The 24,392-nt window shown below is 46.5% G+C and overlaps 1 long non-coding RNA gene across 1 annotated transcript in view; it reads left to right on the forward strand.

The window, feature by feature from the left end:
* The first annotated feature begins 477 nt into the window (after positions 1 to 477).
* The window catches only part of LOC147916011 (uncharacterized), a 58,457-nt gene continuing 34,542 nt past the window's right edge, over positions 478 to 24,392 (forward strand). Inside the window, exon 1 of the long non-coding RNA XR_015553584.1 lies at positions 478 to 589. This is a non-coding gene — a long non-coding RNA (uncharacterized LOC147916011). The remainder of the gene's footprint in view (positions 590 to 24,392) is intronic.

The raw sequence follows: 24,392 nt of genomic DNA on the forward strand, positions 1-24,392 counted from the left end.
ACTGCAGAGTTTTCTTCTCTAATGGGCTTTATTTTGATTCTAATGTTCTGAATATTCTGTGCCTGGCCCGGCAGGTAGAATACCCAGCATAGACAAAACGCTTTGTCTAGTTCTGGCCAAACTAGTGGCTGCTGCTGACTGGGCTGTTACAAGCTTCGTCCTAAGTGGTGGGTCCCGCTAATGGCATCAGTGCTCTTTCACAGACTTAGGTGGGATGTGGCTACTGAGAGAAAGGAAGGTAAGCATTGTTTGGGAAGTGCTAGTGTCTATTCCTAACAAGGATGGGCTACACTGAGGGGGGTGGGGACAGGAAAGCTGCTTCGCCCTCAGGTGCGGCTTCTCTGGAGTGTGTCATCACAATGGTCTCTCTTAGGGACACACCCTTTAGGTACTGGAGGATCCTTCAGAGTCTCCCCTATGCACCAGCAGATGCTGCTCTTTCAATCATGGACTAAGTCTTAGGGGCCACATGGTGACTCCTCAAACTCAATCCATGATCCAAATATTTCTCCCAGACAGGACATTTCCACCTGATCGTTTATTCACCCATTTTTTCATTTAACCAAGGACAGGATTGGTTGAAAACGGGGTAAGTGGGGGAGGGGAAAAGTGTTTTGGACATAGAGACAAAGGGCCAAAGGGTCAAAGGTGGTGAGAATGTGGCAGGTGCCTAAAATGACAGAAGGTGGGTCTGGCTGGAGGGGACAGTGAAGGGGAGTGAGGGCGGGAGATGGAGGGGGACATATTTGGCACTCATGTCAATAAAGTCCACACTGAGAAGACTGGATTTATCCTGAGAGCACTCATTGATCTTAAATATGAGAGTGACATGAGAGATCACTCTGAAAGTGTGTGGAGCATGATTTGGATGGAGGTAAGATTAGAGTCAAAAGACGTTTAAGGGGCTGTTATAATAATGCAAATGCTCACTCACCAGTTCCTAAGTCTCCTTCTTGGGCTTGCAGGGAGTGGGTGGAGTTAGAGAGGGGTGCAGGGCCTCTGTAACTCCCGCCTACAGCTGGGAGGCTGCTCTCTCTTCCCTTCACGGGGGTGGGGAAGCACCTGGGCTTGAACGCTCCAGGCTGAGCCCGGTGTGTTTTTCTCACTCTGAAAAAATACTGCGAGAGCAGGAGGCTGTCAGCTGTGTTTCCTGCTTCACAAGGAGAGCTTTGTTTGAAGAAGTTTCAGAGTGCAAAAGTCAGGTTGAATACAATGGAGACACAAAATGAAATTGCCCTTTACGAGAAATACAGGTGCAATAAAATGGAGATACACTTGTTTTACTGTTGCAAATGTCCTGAGGATTTCTAAAGGCTCCTGAGCAGGTTAAGCCAAAGTGGAGTTAGGAAAGGAAAGGAGGAAGGCTGGGCAGAGAGGTTGGTGGGGTGTGTGTGTATCTGTATACACACTCGCATGTACCCACGTGTGTGACTGGGAAGCATGCATTGGACAGGCTTGATGGAAGTGCTCTGAGCACCAATTAGAAACCCAACATGAGACAGAGGCGACCGTGGAGCAAGAACAGCAGGCTCCTCCCTGTCTGCCCCCGTTCTCTCCTCTGTGCCCCTCTGCTCAGCATTGCCTCCGTACAGACAGCGTGAGCCTCTCTCCAGCAACCAGTGGATTCACGGATACCCAACATGAGACCAGGCAGAGAGGGCTGAGAAACAGAACTCTCTGCACACTGTCTGCAAAAGGGGAGAATTGCTCCCTGAAACAGGACTCTCTAATACCGGACTAGGCTACTTTCTATGACTTGGTACTTGGTACTTTATACCAAGTGTCAGTCATCAGCCAGCAGGCATTATTAAGTGTCTACTGTGTTTCCACATTGCAGTAGGGGGCTGAGCCTGCAATCCAGACTGAAGTTGCACACCAAGATTTTGCAGGTCTAAAGTGTTTTGTTTGACTTGACCAGTGCAATTTATGTACATACGTCTGTCTGTCTGTCTGTCTGTCTAAATGCCTTTCTGTGGAGCAAGCACTTGCCAGTTAATCATAGTTGTCTTACGTCTGGCTGTTGCTTTACTTGCAATTCCTGTGAGGAGAAGGGACCCACACACGTGAAAGAGCTGTGTCCCTTCAATTCAAGGTGTGCATCAAGGTTTTGGGCAGAGAGAGTCTGAGGCCGCAGGTACCTGAGAGTCCACGGGGAGCTGCTGGGAGGCTTTGAGGCAGCACGTTTGCTCTCTGAAGTCAAAATGGTTAAAGAGCCATTGAACTGTTCTCGCGCTTAACACAGTTTCTACTTGCGAGAGCTTTGGACTTTGGTCCCCAGACGAGTTGGAGTTTGGAGGAAACAAGTGATTGGAATGACTAAAAAGGATGGTTTCAAAACAGATTTCCAGTGTTGGGTCCAAATCTAGACGAGACTGGGGTGGGGAGCAATTACTCAGCCTGAGACTCTCTTCTGAGCTGACTTCATCCTTCCTCTGATTCATTTTCAGCATCACCCAGTGTTCTGAGGAGTTAACTGAGTCTTACGCTGCCTGCTGATGACTAGTTATGTCCTTTATTCGTTTAGTCTTTCATTCAGTAATTGATTATTAAGCACCTACTATGAGTCAGACACTGTCCTAGATGCTGGGGATATAGCAGTGAACAACACAGATGCACATTCTTGCTTTCATGGAACTTACATTCTAGTGTGTGTGGGGGAAGGTGAGGCAGATGATAATATAAATCAGTAAATTACATGGTATGTTAGGAGATAACATGCTGTGGGGAGTGGGATAGGACAGCCAGTGGGGCAGATGGGAGAATGACATGATGTTGAATAGAGTGGACAGGGAAGACCACTGAGAAGGGGACATTTGATGCAGGACCTGAAAGAAGTGAGGGATAGTAGTGTGGCTATCGGGGAAGAACATTCCAGGCAGAAGCCCTGTGCAGTGCAAAGGCCCGGAGGCAGGAACAGGCCTGTGTGTTGGAGGGACAGGAAGTAGGCCAGTGGGATGGAGATAGAGAAGGGAAACTAGTAGGACAGGAAAGCAACTGGGACAGAACATGTAGGGCCTCGCCGGTGATTGTGGGGACTTAGGCCTTCACTCCGATGAGCGCAGGAGCCATTTGCTGTGTTTTGAGCAATATCATGATCTGCTTACCTTTCATTAAGATCATTGTGATAGATTGTCGGGGGCAAGGGTGGAAGCAGAGCTTCAGCTGGGAGCTCCTGCAGTGGGCCAGGCAAGAATGCTAATGGCTTGGACCAGGGTGCTCAGTGGCCACGGTGAGAAGCCGCTGGATTATGGGGAGATTTGAAGGCAGAGGGAGCATTTCTCTCCTGGTCACTGTGATATCTCGGGGGGGTGGGGTAGATTGGGAATTTATTCTGGCTACTCTGTGCCCAGCACTGTCCTATGTGCTTCACATACAGTCATTTCACTTAACCCTCTGGCATCCTGTTGGGGTATATATGGTTTCCCCCATTTTACAGAAGAAGTCAAAGCCTGAAGAGATGAATAACCGGCCCACACAGCCTATGAAGGGCAGAAGTGGTGTTCCATTGCCACCAAACTCCCTACCCGTACCCACATTGAAGAAGGTTTGGTAGTTTCTGGTTCCAGTGAAAAACATTGATGATCTGCCTGAATGAGATCAGCTGTGACTCAGCCGGGAGTGTCTGAAAGATGTAGCCTTTCTGGAGCCCTGGACGTCTCCTGGGGTGTCCACATGTCAGGTGGTCCCACAGATGGAGGTGGGGGCTCCCTTGGTGTTCCCTTCACTTCCTGCCCAACCTGGGCTGGGCCCACCCTCTGCAGCTGTGCCCTGAGCAGGCCTCTTTTGTCCTGACTTGGTTTTCTCTGGCCCTTAAACTTCACTCTTTAACCAGAGCCTGAACCAAGTAAAAGTAGATTCTATTCTTTTCTAAAATGTGAACAGAGCCCAACAAAAATAGAAGGCCAATTTGGACCCAAATCTAAACTAGTGTATATAACAGGAAGTTGAGTGGATTTTCCTGTTGACCCAGAATTGGTGACCAGGGCTGGACAAAGAGATGCTAATAAGTTCTGTGCATGCTAGAGACAACTGCCAACACTTGGGGCCAACACTAGTCCTGCTGTCATTGGCTGTGCCACAGGTCCCTCCTCGGTTTCTAGATGAGAAGGGATGAGAGGGGAGAAGAGCTGAGAGCTGAAGTCATTATCACACAAGGATCATTATAAGAGGTGAATCCCCCACCTTCCACCCTGCCCCCCAAGTCAGATGAGGGAGATCAGGAGAACAGGGGGTTCCTACAACGAGAAGATGAAGTTTATATTCTAACTCCAGATTAAATGTCTGCCTAGGTCGCCAACTTTCTGATCTGGCCCTATGCCAGGAAGAGCAGGAGGAAAATAGAGGGAGAGGGCAGTGTGGACAGAGGTGACCAGGGAAGAGCCTGGATGTCTGCGTTTGGTGTTTCAGGGGGTGTTTTAAGAGTCTTCCATGCATCTAGCAGACAGTGTGGAGGTGGCTGGGCTTGCAGTGTCCTGCCTGTTATGCCTGTTGCCCGATGGGTGGTGGACCCAAGCAGCAGTAGACTGGAATGCGTGCTGGCACAATATCTTAGTCCGTAAGAGCCGCTATAACAAAATTACCAAGACAGGGAGGCTTAAACAAGAAACAATTCCGGGGGCTGGGAAGTCCAAGATCACATCATGAGCAGATGATGAGGATCCACTTCTTGGTTCATAGATGGCTGTCTTCTCACTGTGTCCTCACATGGTAAGGGGTGAAGGAGCTTTCTGGGGCTTCTTTCATAAAGACACTAATCCCATTCATGAGGGCTCTACCCTCATGGCCTAATCACCTCCCAAAGGCCCCGCCTGCTAATAGCATCCCATTAGGGGTTAGGATGTCAACATATGAGTTTTGGGGGGACACAGACATTCAGTCCATAACTGGATTTGGACCTCCCATCTCAGGGAAGTGTGCAGGGGTGGTGGTGACCTCAAAGCAGCCCACTGGTGCCCTGTAGAGAGCTGAGACCACCAACAGAGAGTTAAAGAGTGAAGCTTGCATTCCTTGTTCCACTCTCTCCCCAGCCCAGCACCAGAGTAGTCAGGCCTTGAAGGGTGGGGAGACCCAAGGGGCCAGAGTCCCCCACTGAAAGCAGTCAGGCTATGTCATCCTTGCTTGGAGAGAGGGGAGCAGACGAAATTTAAATTAAGTTTGAGATGGAAGTTTTAAATGTATCTGACTTTTAATAACCAAAAGTGATCAGAAAGTTAGGAAATTTGAGGACGGTGTTGTTAAGGGATGGGAATGGGAGATCAGATGAGGCTCGATCACAGGCAGTGAATGGAGAAAACTTGTTTATGGCCCATCATGTTGAGACTGCTCAGTAAACCAGTTGCACACATTTTATAACATTATTGAAGCAGAACTAATTTCAGAAAGACGTCAGTTATTCAAACCACCCCTGCACTGACCTGGATCGTCACTGAGAGTTTAGCGCCTGGTGGCACTGCCTGGATTTGCTCATCTGGGTGGGCTGCGTTGAGCTCTTGGAGTTCCTCTGGCCAAAGTGCAGAATTGGACATCGCCCAAGTCACAGACACAAAGGGGGAGGATCTTCAAAAGCATTCGGTGAGCACCAATTGATTAAACTAAGAGTTAAAGTATACAAAACAAGGAGAAAACCAAAGGAAACCTCTCCTAAGCATCTCACGATTGGGAAAACCCCCAGGAGGCAGCAGGCAGCCACCATCAGACACAAGCCTCATTCCTGCCAGGGAATATTCTTGGCTGACTCTGCTTGTGAATTTTATGTAATATTTTGAACAACAGCAGCCACCGGGCTGCCTGAACTCGTAATCCTCAGGAGTCGGGGAGCATTCCCAAACAGCTGGGAACTGGCTGATGAAGGGCGTCTCAGTGCATCAGTCTTCTTATAAAAGCATCAAGGGCTTCTTTTAAAAGATGGAAAACACATTCCTAATTCCCCAATTCCCTCCTTTCCTAACAGGATAACCGGCTTCTTCTTGGCTTATTTTGTGTTTTGGCCACAGCATATGTATTTTTACGCAGCTAAAATCATAGTGCAGATACAACCTTGGTCTCTCTTTAACTGTAAGCATAGCTTCCAGTTACTCCTCTTCATAGCTATAGAATAGTTTGTTGTAAATGCCAGGGCACAGTGAACTGTTCTCATATGGTTGTTAGTTTCTGAAGATCATATATGCTCCTGTAGGGAACATCTCCATATGCAGAGAGTTTTCTCCTTTTGAGTATATTCTGCAGATGCACTCCCCAAGGTGGGATTTCAGAGTCAGGGTGAGTGGCTACTGTTGCCGATGGCGGTGTTTTCCTGTGGGTGGTCCTGACTTGGACACTGTACACCGTGTAACAGGGGTGTTCCCTGGAGGTGTGGGTGGGTCGCCCCATGAGGACACCTCAGGCAGAGCCACACTGCCCAGGAGAAGGATGTGCTTGAATATTTGCAGGCAACTTGTTGACCGGGATAAAGAGCTTTGAAGGAAGTGAGCTGACTTTCACCATCTTATAGATGGTGTTTATTCATCTCTTATCCCTATCCATGATTGATTATGTTTAAGATCTTAAGAGCCTACTTTCTGTTTGTCGCTATAAACTCCAATGCCCCTAGGTAAGAGGGAGCCCAAGTTATTTATTCACTGAAATCTTGTTTAAGAAATGATTCTTGTGCCTACACCTGTGTGCCTCTGTCTCATGGGGGAGGGAAAAGGTGGAGCACAAATAACCCATACTCTGATGAAGCTTTCTTCCATATTCTCGACATTCTCTGAGTGCTGCTCTACTGTAACAATAAGCATCCTCAGTCACATATGAATATGTCTACATCTCACCATCTCTCTTCACCTTCACAGCACTCCTGTGAGGTAGGTTATGTAATTGTCCCTATTTACAGAGAAGGAAACTGAGGCACAGAAGGCACATAGCTAATAAGTGGTTGTATTGGGCCATGAAGATGGAAAGGTGACTAAGACAGAGTCTCCAGCACTGAGGGGCTCACTACGTGTGTGTGTGTGTGTGAGTGTGTGTGTATGTGTGTGTAAATAGATAGAACAAACCTTGTAGTGGCACAGAGAGCTCAGAAGGGGACACCTACCCCATACTTGGTTGGGGGTAGAGGAGCATTCAAAGAAAGTTTTCCAGAGGAGGAGATGACAGCTAAATTTTTAAGGAAGACTATGGATTAGATAGGAGAAGGTTACCTTGTGGTTAAAGAAAGAAAAGATTTACTCAGAAAATATTAAATTACAATACAAGACTCACTGTGGACAAAATGAGGACCTTGGGCACTCTGTGGGAGTTGTCAGATAGAGGGGGTCAAATTATTGTTGAGACAGTAGAGACTATGGTGGAGCCATTTCTGGACTGACAGAGGCATGTGGATGATGAGGAATGCTGGGTCTCACTTCCCACTGATGGCTGAGCCCGCGCCTCTGAGGTGGTCAGCAATGAGTCAGACAGGCTACCAGAGCATTCTGGCTGTCAGAGAAGGTGTGACGATGTTTCTTATTTTTTTTTCAATAAGCACTCATTTCTTTTTTTATTGATTATGAAGGTTATGCTCTATTTCCTTGATTTTAAAGACACCATTGATGTTATGGACTAAATTATGTGCCCCCCATATTCATATGTTCCCCATATTCTATGCCCCACATTCATATGCCTCCCATATTCTAACCCCTAATGTGACTGTATTTGGAGATAGGGCTGTTAAAGAGGTAATGAAGATTAAATGAGGTCGTAAGGGTGGGTCCTAAACCAATGTGACTAGTGTCCTTATAAGAAGAGGAAGAGTCACCAAGGATGCGGGGGTGCCCAAAGGAAAGGCCACGTGAGGACGCAACGAGGAGGCAGCTGTCTGCAAGCCAAAGACAGAGGCCCAGAAGAAACCAAACTGCCCACACCTTGACCTTAGACAACCAGCCTCCAGAACTGTGAGAAAATACATTTCTGTTGTTTAAGCCACACAGCCTGTAGCATTTTGTTATGGCAGCTGAGCACACTAATACATTTGACTTAAGACACACCATTGACTTAACAGTTCTTTTGGGGGAAAGAAAACAATACTTCATTCCATGCATATATCAATTGCAAGGGTGCATCCAAATTTCAAAAATGTTAAGATGTGAGAAGCTGTACATAATTCTCAGATCTGGAATCAGCGGAGCAGAGGGTATAAACATTTTTATGATTCTTGATAATATTGCCAAAAATTTTAGGTAATGCTATCATTCTCTTTCTTCACCTGGACTCTCAGTTTCAGAGCTGATGTGACCAGCAGATGTAAAACAAAACTATGATTTCTCTCTCCTGGATGCAATAGACAAGTTAATGCAGTACAAACACAAGGGTATTGTTACCTTTTTTCCTCGTTTTGATTTTAAGCTAGAAAGTAAGGGCTCTCAGAAACAGAACTGATGTAATGTGTAAGACGCAGTCGTATTGTCCCGGAATTTGTGATGACGTCGCAGTGGAGCTCCGGGTGAGGTATAGGATTGGGTTGTGTCATCCAGGCCATTACATGGGAGCCCCACTGTCACTCCCAGGTTAGGATCCCACAGGGACAGAGGAATCTTGTCTCTGACCCTCACTGGGGCTGGCTTGAGTAAGGAAAGACTCCAACAAAGACCCACTCTGTGATCTGAGCATCTCGGCCACACCTATCCGGTTGCTTACACTGCCCCCAGATCCATGAAATCAGGTAGAAAACTGTGCAGAAGCCTCACTAAGGAGAGACCTCCCTCGCTGTGGTGGGGGCCAGGCCTTTACTTCTCCTGGGATCCTGTCCTTAAGGGGCCCTGCATCTTTTTTTTTTTTTTTTTTTTTTTATTTATTTTTATTTTTCCCCCCAAAGCCCCAGTGGATAGTTGTGTGTCGTAGCTGCACATCCTTCTAGTTGCTGTATGTGGGACTCGGCCTCAGGATGAACGGAGAAGTGGTGCCTCGATGCGCACCCGGGATCCGAACCCGGGCCACCAGCATCGCAGCGCGCACACTTAACCACCAAGCCACAGGGCCGGCCCGGGGCCCTGCATCTTAAGTTTAAGTTTCGCTCCCCCACCCAGGACAACAGAATGTTTTTAAAAGAAATAGTATATGCTGAATTTCTGGATTCATTACAGTTCTAAGACAATGAGTCCAAAGGTAAGATATAGTATTTTCTTTGGATTGTGCTTTGCTTTAACCTTATTCTAGGTACAATATCTTTACCATAGATCTATATGTCACATACACTGCTGTTACGTTGTTTTTGTATAACCATATTTGACACCCCATTTGACAGTGTCATCCTTCACAGTGGCTCCTCAATGCATTTGACAGTATCAGCCCTTAAAAGGTTTTCACGATAGTTACATGTAAGCACATTTGACAGGATCAGCAGTTGAAATGTTCCACAAAACTATGTATTCACGGTTTGGAATACCAGCAGCTACTGTGTTCACAATAATGCTACATAGTGTCTGCTCATTCATTCCCCACACTTTTTTTTTTTTTTTGAGAACTTATGAAACATCAGGTTCTGTGATATAGGTTTTTTTGACATTAGGTATAAAGATCATTAAAATTTAACTGACACTTTCTTAAAACAATTAGTTCACAAAAATCAGTTAACTAATAACCAGCATTTATTGAGCACTTACTATGTGTGATGCATTGATCCAGGTGGTTTTCATGCAACTCATTGAATCTGTCTAACACTCTAACAGATAGATTATATTAGTCTTATTTTATAGATGAGGAAACTGGGGTACTGAGTAGATAAGCAGTCAGCCTGACAGCACACAGCTAGAAAGAGGCAGAACTGGGATTTGAATTCAAGCGGTTTGCCCCGAGTGCCTTCTCTCCTCACTGTGTACTATATATTACACCATAATTAATGCAATAGTTTGTGAGAAAATAGTGTGAGCAGAGTGCTTTGGGAGCAAGGTAAAAGAGCCATCAACTGCCTGGTGGTGTTGAAAGAAGTCTTGAGGAAAGGGAAGTATTCTAAGGAACTTCAAAGGTTTAATAGGAGTTGGGCCACATTGAGAAGCTAGGAAAATGCAAGAGAGTGTGTAAATTCTAGGAGGCGCTTAGAGGGTAACATGGTTAGTGAACTGGATTAAGTTTTGGGGGAGGGCTGGAGGGTGTGTGAGATACAGGCAAGATTGGGAAGGACTTTGAATGTGTTGAGGAGGAAAAACTTTTCCTTTACCCTCTTAGATTTGTTACCCAGGGGCCTGTGTATTAAACTAATAAAAGACAGGTTAATGGGGGAGAAGGCACATAATTTTTATTAATATTTACAAGCATGCGTGTTCACAGAAAAGAAGTGAAATTCAAAGATGTGGTTAAACTTGGGTGCTTATATACCATTTTAAACAAGGAAAGAGGGTTTGGGCTTCCGGGAACAATAAATTGTGTGAAAGTAACTAGGAAATATATGAGGGAACTAATGGAAGATAAGGGTTATTTTAGTAAGGTCTCTTGACGCAAACTCATCTCAGTGTTGATTCTCCATTTCTGGTGCTGAGTCGCTCTTCCCTTCCTGGTACCTGGGGTAAACATCTTCACAAGGGGGAATTTATGCCCTGTTTTTAGGCAGATAAGAGGAGGGCAGAGAACTCCTCCTGCGTCTGTTAATTCTCAGTTGCCTTAAACTCAAAATTATCCTTATACCAAAGTGGCATATTTTGGGGTTGTATATTCTGAACCCTTCAAATACTGCTCTAGGGAACTCGGGCTTTATTTTTAGGATGAGAGGTTTTAAACCTTAAATGATATGGTCAGATTCATTTGCTTGAAAATGCGTTCTGGCTGCAGTGTGCGGAACGGTTTAGAAGGGGAGATGCTGGAAGCTGGAAGGCCGGTCCCAGTCTGGGCTCCACCCTCGTGGAGAAGAGAAAGAGAGAGAGAGAATGCTGCATGGGGATGTCCTCCCTTCTTTATGTCCTCCTGAAGGGAAGCTGGGATTTTGATTTCCATCCTCCTGTGCGGCAGCTGCCTCGTGCAGGGCTTATCGCGGTTGCTTCCAAGACGCAGAACCCCAGAGAGCCTCTTGAGTTCTACAAAGCCCACCTGGGGAGCACGCACATTGATCTCCCAAACCTCTTGAAGGTTCTCAGCAGAGGCTGCGCACTGTTCCCTGGTCCTCAGCGCTGCCTCCAACATCCTTCATCCCTGCTTTGCAGACATTTAACTTCAGAGATCAGCTGCTTCTGGGTGACAGGCAATGGGGGCTTCACCTTTCTTGTTCATTTTAGAGCCTGGAGAAGCCCCACAAACACATGAATGGGGGCAGGAGGAGGGAGGGGTTCCCCTTATCCCTCCTCTCTTGACACACGCAGAGAACGTCCTGTGCAGCCCCCCACTCATGCCTGTGCAGCCCCCCACTCATGCCTGTGCAGCCCCAGAAAGCCAGCCCTTCCTCATCCACTCTTCCTGCTTGATGCCTCTCCTCCACTCTCCCTCCAAATTCCTAGGAGACCAACACCCTGTTCAGCTCTCCCTGGGCCCGCTGCTCCCCTTCTCAAGAGCATTTCTCTCCAGAGCTGGTATCACAGCTTAATGATGTTCCTCCAATAAGGGGAAGGTAATTGATTGTTAAGTGAAAATATAAATTGTAATTGAATCCGTCATATTTCAGTTTTTCATTATCGTGTGACAAGTCTCTTAGAGCATTTGCAGGGACTGCAGGGATGGGGGAGGGATGGAGAGAGGGAAGAGGACACTTGTCCTCTGTTCCCATACCCAGCGTGGTAGAAGTGCCTCACTGGGACTCCTGCACACGTGCGAGTGTGTGTGGCTGTGCACACACTCACCTGTGCACCAGGGCAAGTGGAGCTGCTTTAACGAAATGAGGTGAAATGCTTATAGGCCTTCGGCTGCAATATGTAGTTCCAGTCTGAGCATCAGATTTATATTTGCAGCTTCCTGCTGGACATTCAGATTCTTTAGTAAGCTCATGCTGTCACATGCATGGCGTCAGGTGTGCTCACTGTTTTGATCTCATTTAACATTAAGGAGAAAGTCTAGCATGGTCGTTAAGAAGGAGGGCTTGCAAACTGGCTGCTTGGTTTTGTCTAGTTGATCTGCTACTTATGGACTGTGTAGCCTTGGATAAGTTACTAACCTATCTGTGCCTCTGTTTTCTCATGTGTAAAATAAGGATAATAATAAATATTTACTGCTCAGGGCTACTGTGAGGATTAGATAGGTTAACTTAGGTAAAACACTTAGAAAAACATACACATGGTAAAAACTCAATAATTATTAAAAATTACTACTATTATTCTTTTTCAGAGAGAATTTGGTGTTAGTATGAGCCTAGGTACCCAGAACACAGAGCCTGAGGCCAAGACCCTGTGTTACTGGTTTATTGGGAGGGGGAGGGTTAATGCCCAGGTAGCGAGAGTGAGGGAAAAAGGGAAGTGGGGCAGGAAGGAAGGAGAGCAAATGCCAGTGGGAGTCCTGTGGGGTTTCCAGTTAGCCCTGGCTTCATAAAAACACAGCCTGTGTCTCTGTGGTGAGAGATTTCTCCAGAGGGGCCAGATGAACGACTGCACCTCAGAACAGTTCAGTGGGGATATGGGGTGGGGGAGGAGGAAGGGGAAGACGCTTATCTCTTGGCTCTTCCTGGCTTCTGTCTCCGATTGGTCAAAGTTCACTCCATGGGGCATGGAGGCCCTGGAAGTTTGGGATTGTGTTATCCAGCCCCCCTGGCAGCTGCTGGGGAAGTCAGAGCCTCTGTGCCTCTGGTCAGGCCAGACCTGGTGCTGGAGCTTCACAGGCCTCAAAGCCCTCCCTCGCCTCCCAATGTTTGCAGCGAGGGGGAAACGGTGGCCAAGTTTCTCCACTGACCACGTAGCTGAGCGTGGGGCTGGAGCCAAGTGACTGTGTGCAGACACACAAACTAGGCCCAATACACTTTCTCTGTGTCACTCAGATCAACTCAAACTCTCATATGGGTTTTTGGGTTTTTTTTTCGCTGAGGGAGATTCACCCTGAGCTAACATCCATTGCCAGTCTTCCTCTCTTTTCGCTTGAGGAAGATTCCCCCTGAGCTAACATCTGTGCCAGTCTTCCTCTGTTTTGTATGTGGGTCACTGCCACAGTATGGCTGACAAGTGGTTTAGGTCTGCAGAGGGGATCTGAACCTGCGAACCTGGGCCGCTGAAGTAGAGTGTGTCGGACTTAACCGCTATGCCATGGGGCCGGCCCCCTTGTTTTTGTTTTTTAAAATCTCACATGAGAAAACAGTGCTTTAACTTTCGCCCTCAAAAAGCGCTAATTCACTCCTTCAAGAAATGTAAGCTCTGTAAAGACAACCTATATACCTTGAACCTATTCGTATTCTCATCTAGTAGTAAAGTATCTGTACATACAGATGCTCAATAAATGTATTGGATAATATCCTTCCATATTTTCATCCATTTATATTTTAGTGGTACTAAATTTACATAAAATAAAATGCATAGATCATAAGGCTTCAATTTGATGGGTTTTGACAATTATATACACTTCTGTAATTGCCCCTGAAAACAACATGTAAAACATTTCCATCATTCCAGAAACCTCTCCCATTCAAAGTAATTCCTATTGTCCTGTTTTTAAGTTCACTAATCCTCTTTTCTACCTTGTCTGGTTTGTTTTTAACCCTATCAAATGAATGATGCACTTCTGATAGCGTATTTCTTACTTCTAGCATTTCCATTTTGTTCTTTTTTAGTTTCCATCTCTCTGATAAAATTCCTCATCTTTTCACACATATCATCCAAGATTTCTTTTAGATCCTTTAACATATTTATCATAGATCTTTTTTTTTTCACATTCCCTGTGTGATAAATCCAACATATGGACCTTGTCTGATTTCATCTCATTGTCTCATTTCATATCTTCTTTAGACCATGGGCCACATTTTCTCACTTCTTTGTGTATTTCCTAATTTTTTTTTACTATGTGCCAGAACATGTGTATAAAAGCACTGAAGAGGTGGAAGTAAATAAACTTTGCCCCTAGAAAAGGGGAAGGCCCTTCTTCTCTCAGGCTGGTGGTGCGGAAGGATGAGTTGATCCAGTCTGTAGCTGAGCTGGGCCTGGGCTTGTTGCAGCTTTGGTTAGATTCAGTTCACTCCTAGCTCTAAGTGTTTTGAGGATGTTATCAGCAGGGCTTGGGATCTGAACACAGGTGAGATTCAGAAGATCTCTTTAAGCTTTATAACTTTCTGAACAATGGGAGACCCTGTCTGTTTTATAGCCTACCTGCCAACTTTTTGGGTCACTGGAGAATTCTCTATTTTGCCGGTCGTGCTGCTGCTTTTCTCTCCTCGGGAAGGTTCTTTCCATCCTGCTCCTTGCTCTCAGCCTTTGGAGGGCTACTCCAGTGTACTAAGTGAAGACCCTCGGAGCCTTGAAGGGATTGCTGCTGGCTCTCCTGCCTACCCCAGTCCCAGCCTTCAGTGGAAGTGATATCTCAGGGAGATTTTCTCAGCTCTCTTACTCTGCCTTGCACTTAGCGAAGGTTCCATATGCTTTGGGAGGGGGGATCTCTTTCTGGTCTCTGCCCTGCCCCCAGCCTTTAAGATACAGGTCATACGCTTGGTGAAGGCCTGTGGGAAAGATATGGGGCATGGGTTCCAGGTTGTTCTGTGGAAGGGAAACCATGGGCTTCCTGTCTCACCAGCTCACACATGGCCGTGAGAGACTTAGAAAATGTTTGCGTGGTTTCTCCTTACCTTTGTTATGTTGAATTCCTCCTTCTCCCACCACTCCACCAAGGAGGAGAGTAGCAGTGGGTCTCTACTCTCCAAGGAAGGGCTCATTGCTTTCTGGAATTTAATTCATTTAGGTTTATTGACATACTCAGCTCTCTGATGGGTTTAAAAACTAATTGCATAGCTTATCTGGCTTCTTCTAAAGTTAGCATGGGAATGACACTCCCTTGTGACTTTCTGCATTCTAAATTGAACATCCATGTTCTATAGCTCTGCTCTCTAGAAGCCTTCATGGGGCAGTAGCAAGTTTTGTGTTTGGACAGTGAAAGATTATTAAACTCCAACCAATGGTTGTTTTGTTCTTCTGACATCCAAGGATCTAGCCGTATAGAATGCAGACATCCACACTCTTAAATAAAGCTTTTCGCTTTTCCAGGTCATTGCTCCTAACATTTGGAAAGCAATATTGGGAGATAATATCAATCTGAATATGCTGATTTTGGTTAGGGGGCTTTAATCAAGTAAATATTTTCTCTCTGACTTTGAGCATTGGTTCAACCAGATCTGCAGCATGGTGGAGAGCAGAGCATTCCCCTGTGTCTCTGCTGGAGCTGGATCTGCTCTTTGGGGAGGAGGAGGCGTTCACAAAGTAGAGGAGCTAACCAGATGCTCCTCTCTTTTCACTTTTTCTGTCATCAGGGACGACTGGTCTGAATGATCCCCAGTATTCACCACCCATTTGACATAAGAACACATTCTACTCTATCGTGGTCTAATTTCTTCTGGAGGCTCAATCTCCATTTGTTTGGGTTCAGGACTCTATTCCTCCTTGTGGTAACTTGACATCTCACAAGGTCCTTTGAGAAGAGTGCCAAGAAATCACCAGGCACTGACAAGGTACCTGGAGGGCTCAAGGACTCAGTAAATTAAGGGAAGGTGGTGAGTATGCACTTTGTCAAAAATCACAGCTACCACAGGAGTACTGCAGTTACTGTAAGTCCCTGGGATCTATTAGGTAGAAACACTGCTGTGGGCATGGTTACAATGCCAGAGCTAATGAGTCACTTTTCATAGTATAGTGATAATAATTTTAATTAGTGAAGATCAGTGTGTAGCTCTTCATGCTCACAGGCGACCCTGCACCCCGATGCACTCGGGAGGGGTGCATCTGCAGGCAGGCGGGCTGGGGAGGCCTCCTCTTTACACTTCCCTGTTCCATGGCTCATGGCATCAAGGTCACTCTCTGTGACTCGGCCTGTGACAATGAAGCTGGGAGAGCTAACTCCAAGGCTGATTTCTGGTGAAGGATAGAAACACTTTCTTTAGGAAGATGTCTAAATAGATCTATAAAAGCTTAAGGAGGCACATTTCCCACCGCTTTATCATGAAATAATTGTTCTGGAACTGTTAGTACAACATGATTGAGATGCTGGTGATGTAGAGCATGAACCCTGACTCTTAGGTCAATTTTGTCCCCAGATAATGGTGATTGTCAATGTTATTACAAGCCCCTTTGTAGATTTTCGGTCTATTTCCACTGACTTTTCAACTAGTCTTGAGGAAACCATCAAGCATATTTCTGTTTTCATAGGTAGAGTCTGCAGAGCCATCCATGATGTCTAATACACAACTCAGATTTGACTGGTACAATACAGATCTCTTGATTCTCCCATAAACCTCCTCATGCCTCAGTCCTCCTCATCCACCTGTTTTAAAGCCACAAATCTAAGCACCGTCTTTGATGTTCTTCTTTCTTTTATTCTCTGTATCCAAACCATTTGCAAATCCCATTGCCTTTACCTACAACACATACCCCAGTCTATCCACAGTGTGAATACATATGTGTCTATGTATTTATGTATGCATATGTATGTATGGATATATATTTTATGCCTCTTTTCCCACTCTCCCAAGCAGCATGTGAGCTGCAGGAGAGCAAATATCTTGACTGTCACCTTTGTATCCCTAGTGCTTAGGACACTCTGAATACCTGAATGGACCCTGAAAGAAAACGTTTGGAATTGCAGTTGGGAGTTGAATATCTTCTACACAGGGGACACCAAGCTCCAGAGAGCCAGAATTATTTACTAATTTCACTGGAGAAACAAGTTCTTGGTCCAAACAGACACTGAGGTGATGCCTGGTAATAGTAAAGATCGTGGATTTAATGTTCTTTGGACCAAGAACATTGGTCCACCAAGAACCACTGATGGTCCAGATATGTCCTACACAATGTTTTAAAAATTTTGAATTACTCACAACACAAAACAAAACAGCTTTTCTGTATCTTTTGAAAGTCTGGGTTGTGTAGCAACACAGGACTTGCATCCCTGTCTAGCAACACACTGATGCTGGAACTGAGAAGTGGCTGCCCTTCAGAACCCGTGCTCTCCAGTTGGCCACAGAAGGTTCTTTCTCAGACCATTCCACTCATTTGCATGACTTGCCTGACCTCTGTAAGCCTCTGAGTTTGAGACTTTGGCCAGTCTGGATTTCACAGACCATCCTTTTGAGCAGGCATGTGGCGAGGACACTTCCCTGGAACCCTTCATTTGTCACCAGCCTGGAATCAGTCTCCAGTTCTAAATGGGCACATGGAGATTTGAGGGCCAGTGCCTGGTCCCCATTTGGGCCTGGTCAGGTCATACCATAACTCTGTATCTTCCTTGTTCTCTGGCTATTTCCCAGACATTTTCATGAAAGTGTGGTGAACAGAAGGTCAATGCTGGTGTCAACCATAGCCTCCACTGCCGAGGAGACGACTCAGAATTCAAGTCCTGCTGATTTGGTCTTTAGAGTCATGTGCCCAGGGCCATACTGACTGGCAAATGTAATGGCCCAAGTATCACGCCCTTCTTTGTCACACAGAACATTTCTCCACACCAGAACATTTCTCCTCCACTTCCCTTGACCAATACGATGCTTGTGTTAGGCTGGAGGCTTTTTGAAGTCCACCTCTTCTCACTGTGCGCTTAGGAAGCTGGGGCCCTTCCAGGAAAAGGAAAAGCTTGCCTGGGTCAGAATCAGGGTGTCACTTATCCCATGTTCTTGTTCTCCCGTATATGTGGCCAATTTCCTGGAAATTTTTATATTTCTCAAGAGTGGTAGGAAGTCAGACTTCTGAGAGAAATTACTCCCTAAGATGAAGTTGTGAATCAGAATCTCTCTTAATGTTTACACGGTCATACAGCATAGCCACGGAGTCCAGGAGATTTCCCTTGGGTCAGAAATGCCTATTTATTTGGTTATGTCGATGGGCTATTTTTAAGTTACAGAAGGAATGTAAATAGGCAACACCCAACTAGCACGTGCATGGCATGAAACGTGGGCTCAGACGAACCTCTACAGCCCTCCCAATGATCACATCCCAGCCGCCTTCTCATTTATCCAATTGTTCTTTTAGAACATTCCAATGATCAATATGTTTAACTCCTGTCTGGGAGGCTCCAGTAAAGAACAAAAGGCACTGGCTGCAGAGGATGCCACTTTCTGTGATTACAAGCAATTTGCTAGTTTTCTCAGAAGAAGAACTTAAGAGAGTTTCATGAAACGTCTGCTTTCAGAATCACTAACCATTGATTAAATCTCCATTTTACTTTGGGAAAATTCTGTTAAAAACAAACAACAGGATGAATAACAGTGCTGACCACTGGGAAATCACAGGATAGTGAAGCCCGGGTCCGCGTGTGATGGGCTCCATTTCCAGCTCCTTGGAAGGCAGAGCTGATGGCAACCTTTTGCCTGTTCTGGGTCTCTGGTTTCTGTGACAGCTGTGTGTTTCGCTGCCGAAGCTCATCCTTTATGTTGATTTCTATTAGTGAATTTATAAATATGGCCTGAGGAATGCTGCCAATCCTTTAGCTCTTGAACCATCATTGCCATCCAGAAAGGTGAATCCTTTGTAGAAGTCACCTTGGTTTAGCGGGAAAAAAAATTACTGATGTACTTTGAAAAGGTAGAGAGAGTTAGAGTTTTTTTTTTTTAAATATAGCTGAATAGGATTTTAAGAAAGCAGAATTATAATGTGGAGTGAAAAGAAAAGCGAGAGGTTGGGTCAGAAACTGGGTTATCGGTACAATGCAGAAAGGGAGAATACATGCTAATAGACTGCACATATGCCCTTCCTGCTAGATTAGAGACCAGGAGAGCGCCTGCTGAATGCGGCCCATTGTGTGGCCAAACAGAACACAGGGTCTGGCCTATTATCCCCTCCACACCCGCTTGTGCCACAGACGTGGTTCTTGCCTCTCTTATCGGGGCCGTGCATTCAGTCTCTGTAGCTTGATCTCATCCTCACTTTTCTGCTCACACAAAATGGATTGATCTGCTGAAAGAGAGTGGCTAGAAGAGGGGCCGTCTCGGGAGGAAAGGGGAGTGTGTGAAGACAACAGCCTGGGAGGCCGGGTGCAAGGAGGGGCAGGGAGGGGGAACAAGCCGTCAGCAGCCTGGCTCTCCCTCGTCCTGGACTTAGCCTCCTGGAAAATGGCCTCATGCCTTTGTGTTCTGGAGCCAAAGCTCTCAGGTGTTGAACAAGCAGCCTGACTCCCTTCCCTGGGGACCCTGGGTCTCCAGGGCTGGCCTTGCTGTCTGTCTTCACCGCTCCCTTCCCAAGAGACCCAGAGCTCAGCCTGAGCTGGCTGATTGCAGCTGCAGATTCAGCAAAGGCGAGCAGGGGCCAAGGACTCACAGCTTGTGGGAGCAAGTCCTCCGAGAGAGCCCGCCAGGAAGGATGGAAGGGGTCATCCTCGGGGCTGGATCCAGGGCCCAGGGTGGGCCTGGCCACAGCCTCTCCTCCTGATCCACACGAAGCCCTATGACTGAGTTCACATCCAGGCTCTCCCACTTACCCGCTGGGCAACCTTGGGATATTCACCCAGCTTCTCTGGGCTATAGTTTTCTCATCTACAAAATGGGGCCTAATTCTGAGTGTTACTGTGAAGATTAAATGAGTTAATTCATGGAAAGGGTTTAGAACAATGAGGGCTTAGAACTGTACCTTAGAAAGTTAGCTATTATTATTATTACATCATTATTGTTATATATCTATATTATTATTACCATTATCTATAGTAACATTTTATCATTATTATAATATCAATGAGTTATAATACATACATTCTAATATATGTGTGAGTGTGTATATTTATAAATGGCATCATGGTATAATGGAAAGAACACAGGCCTTGGGGACAGGCAGTTTGAGAGCTCACTCTGAAACTTAGCATTGCGTGATTTTTGGTGAGTTACTTAATCTATCTGAGCCTCAGTTTCCTATCTGCGAAGTGAGGCTAACAAGTGGGATTATTGGGAGGATGATGAGATAACAAATATAAATTACCCCGTACAGAGGCTGGCGTGTTGGAGAAGCTCAATGAATGGGAGCCTGTGTTATTTTAACTTGCCTGTGTAAACACATTTGTGTGTATCTGCCTGTGTGCCTGGGTGCTGTGGGTGTCTGGGTGGTGCATTTCTGTCTGTGTATGTTTTACGTGTGTCTAGGACGGCTCATGTGTCTGTTGGCAGGTGCTCATGGGCTGGAGGCCTGAGGCTTAATTGGTCGGGTCCTTTGTGTGGCTCCTGTGAACCTTCAGGCACAGCTGATGTCTCTCCTGAGGGGCCCGGTGTGTTGTGAAGCCCCAAAATGCAGTTTTCAGGGGTAAGATTTGGTCAGGGTGTTAAGAGACTCGAGCTAATCCTGGTTCCCCACCGACAGAAAATGGGGACTGGGGCAAGGCCCTTTTCCTCCATGTGCCTTAGTTTCACCATCTGTAAACCAGGGGGCTGGTCCAGATGAACCCCAGATCCCTCCAAGCTCTGCCACATGTTGGTTCCATGATTTCTGAGTTCTTATGCATCTCTGGTCTCTCTGTTCTGCACTTTTCTCACCTGGAGGCCACAGAGAGTCCTTCTCTTCCATTCCTAGAAGAGAAGGATATGCTCACAGGAAAGAATGCATGAATGGTGTGTGCCTGGGGAATCATGTCCTGTCCTCTGAGCATCTCTTTGCTCTACCTTTGCAACAGAAGCTGTAAATGTCAGAGTGAGACTGCAGACCAGGCTGGAGAGTGGGAGAGGTTGTCAGGAACCAACATCAGCTGAAAGAGACAAGGACCTCGGGGTTCCAGGTTCTCGCTCCCTGTCCTAATGCCCCTTCCCTCCTTTGCTGTGGGACAAGGTGTCCTCACCTGAGCGAAGACTGGAGGGAACCCCAGAGGAGGAGTCTGAGCTTCCCCAGGTCCTAGGTGCTGTCCCCTAATTAATAACACAGCTGTGCCTTACCCCTGACTGGTACAGAGGTAAGGGGTCTGCTCTTGGTTGTGTAACATGCCTGTACAATCCCAGGGAACCCTTTCACGTTCTTAGTCATCCTACGTTTATATCACCATTATGACAATTTTCCAGCAGATGGCCATAAAGTGTCTTGAGAAAGCAAGGCCCATTTCTTCTTTTATAATGTGTACGAGGTCACCATATTGGCTAGGAAGGGGCCTGTGACTCTGGGTCTCTTTTGCTGCCTCCATCTCTTCTCCAGCCCTCCCTGTGTCCCCTTTCCAGGTCCCCTGCTGTGGCATCCTTCCTCCTCCCTCACCCCCCACTCTTGGTTTGCCCTGAGATTGTCACTTAGTAATTGCAGGAATCAGGTAAAAATTAACAGCCGCAGGGAAGGTATGGGGCTGGAAGAAGCTCTCAAGTGCACCCATCTCAGTTTCCCCTGAGTCGGGTGGGATGTGATGGGGCTGAGCCCCTTTCCTGATAACTTTAATTGCTGACCTCTCCTCTTTCTGTTTCTTAAGCCGGCACCCCTCCCTCCCCATCCAGTCTTGCTTGTCAAATATTCCTGGGGTTGGAGGACTTTAGTCTCCTCTACCCCCACCGTCAGTCTGCAGTACAGTAGCTCTTGCCCCTGACTGCAGAAGAGAGAAGAGGCTCTATGAACGTGTGAGTCCTACTGCTGGGCCATGAATCCAGACGTGCTGGATGAGATTTGCTGAAGGCGAAAGGAGGTGCCAACTTCCGTTTCCTTAGGACTTTGCTCATCCGTCTAGGCTATGACCCCAGGTAGTTCTCAGAAACAAAGCCATGCTAACCGCTGGAAGGATAATACTTTTAGAATGGGCATCCCGAGTGCTGAGAGCATGAGGCTCCTGGGTCCCAGCGTGCCCTGATATGTACTCTTTTTAGCCCTCATGAAAAAAGTCACGTTTTAGAAGGAGCTTGGTCTAGGAGGCAGAGGGCTAGAGTTTGAGTCCCCAGCTTTGCTACATTTTACTCTGCGACCCTTGGTAGTGATATAAGTTTTGAACTTCAACTTTCTTATCTGCAAAATGGAATAATAGTAGTTACCTTGCCTATAGAACTGGCTTTCTTGACTCTAAGTTGGGATAAAGCATGAGAAAGAGTTTTGAGGACTGTAAAAATATTAGGTGAAAGATACCCATATCCACAGCAGGAATTCTTAACCTGTCCCCTTCTCCTCCTGTCTCAGACAGTAACGCCATTCTGAGGCCCAGCAGTTTTGGACCAACTGTCTCCACCAAGGAGAAATAAACATTAGTTATGTTTGATGATTATTTTAATGCCCTTCTTTATTTCTCTAACATTCAGTCTTAAGCCCCTGCTAAAGATCAAGCTGGTCATGAAGAAACGTGGTCAGCCCACAAAGGGGATGCCTGCTGGGGAAACCCACCCCCCTCCTTGGGGCTAACTGGACCAACGCTTAACCAGTGAGAAGATACATCCAGTCTGAGGCGTAAGCACCTGAGTTCAGTGGTGTACCACTGCACGCGGGTAACGCTGCCTTTCAAGTCTTCCCTTCCCTTACTAACTCATTCTCACATGCCAGGGCTCCGACTGAGGGGTGAGATTTGTACATTGTGGCCTCTGGCTGTCCTTCTCAGCTTTCCACTCTGATTAGGTTCCGAGGACGTCAATCCACAGATGATGCCATTTGCCAGATACACAGCCCGACAACCCTGATAAAGCCGGGCATCTTGCCTTGCTGTACTGTGGCTTTGCACGGATGGAGCCCCTTCCCTTCCCTGCTGAGAAGAACCAGGAGCCCGGACCCTTTAAATGATGGCCTCACTTGCGGGCAATTCACGGATCTGCCTGAACGACTTCCTTCTTTGGTTTTCCACTGGGTCACTTGCCAAAACAAAACTGACTCTGAGAAAAGAAATTTCTGAGCATTTTGAGTACATTGATACATAGGTGAAACAAATCAGTTGAGTTTCCCCTACACTTTCAACACTTTGGTTCTGAATAATAATAAAAAAGTCCCTGAAGCAAATACTATTTTGAGACTAATTTCTGGAGGCTCCTAGCAGAGAAAGCACTCTTTTTCTTGCTGTGATGTTCCTTTTAGTCTTAAAAAGAAAAGACTTGGGGGAAGATGATGGCTTTTATTTTTCAAACATTGAGCAGGTGTCTTGAGGAGAAGCCTGGAAGCTTTGGTGGCTGCAGGGGGCAGCGCGGGGGAGACAGGCAGAGGGGCCAGATGGAGATTCGGGCTGGAAATGAGAGGACTCTAATTCAGCAGTTCCCAGCCAGCCTTGCAGGAGAACCACTTGGGAAGGTTTTTAAAAGGACCAGTTCCCACGCCCTCCCTAGGTAATTTTGATTTAGCTTGTCGGGTATTGAGTCTGAGAATTATGTTTTTTTAAAGACCCGTTCTATACCTAGGGAATCAGAATTACCGCAGGGGAGACGAGGGAAAACATATTTTTAAAAACTGCCCACAGTAATTCTAATGCAGCAGTTCCCAGTGCCCAAACAGGCATTTTCCCAAGATGACTGGCCATTTCAAGATGCTCCGTAAAGTTTTGGGGCTCCCTGGGACAGAGCACCCTGTCCCTCACAGGGGGACTCAAACAGGCACGTGTACAGGTGCGCAGGGAGCTGCTTGCTCATGGGTGGGGTGAGGCCCACTGTGTGATCTCGAGACTACCTCTGACTTTGCGCCAACAGCTGCAGACATGACTCTTGTCCCCCAGACCTGTCTGCCTGTAAGCCATGTTCCAGTTCATGTCCAAGGGGAATGGATGACATGGTAGGAAAGAAAGAGGCCAGAGTGGAGGTGCTGGTGGTGGTGGGGCTGCTTGAACCCATGAGAGCCCCACTTGTGCTAGTCTTTATAAACCCTGGGAGGAAACTGTGGACTTTCTTGCTGTGGCAATTTTGTTGTACAAAATCTTCCTGCATCAGGTACTTTGCACATTCCTCTCCATCCATCCACTTAACCACCCACAAAGGCTATCTCACATTCCATCTTCCGTGAAGCCTCCTTTTGCAACCACGTCAGGCGCGGAGCTGGGTGGCAGAAGGAATCAGAGGAAAATTAACAATCACCTCTGCACAGCTGAGCCAGAGGAGAGGACTGGCCCCATGAGATGGGAACTGGGTCTTAGCCTGGGGCCTTGGATTTAGGCCGGGAACTGGTGTTGCCTGGGCCTCTGGAAGCCCCCCACCCCGACCCCCAGCACACTGAGCAAGCTGTGGTGGAGTGTTCAGCACTGGTGGTGGCTGGTGTGTCTGTGGGGGTGAAGCACCAAGGCTTCACCCACGTTAGGAGGCCACTAGTGAACTTAATTTATCCTCAGGGGTTGTATATTGTGAAAACAAAAAAAACCTTAAATCCAAAGACCTGGGTTCTGGTCAAAGTTCTGTTCATTTTTAGTCGCATGCCAGAGATCTTGGACAAGTCATGTTTTCAATCTGTAATCAA

Source organism: Ceratotherium simum, chromosome 11 (assembly GCF_057802395.1).
Source record: "Ceratotherium simum simum isolate JZ-2026a chromosome 11, ASM5780239v1, whole genome shotgun sequence".
Classification (NCBI taxonomy): Eukaryota; Metazoa; Chordata; class Mammalia; order Perissodactyla; family Rhinocerotidae; genus Ceratotherium; species Ceratotherium simum.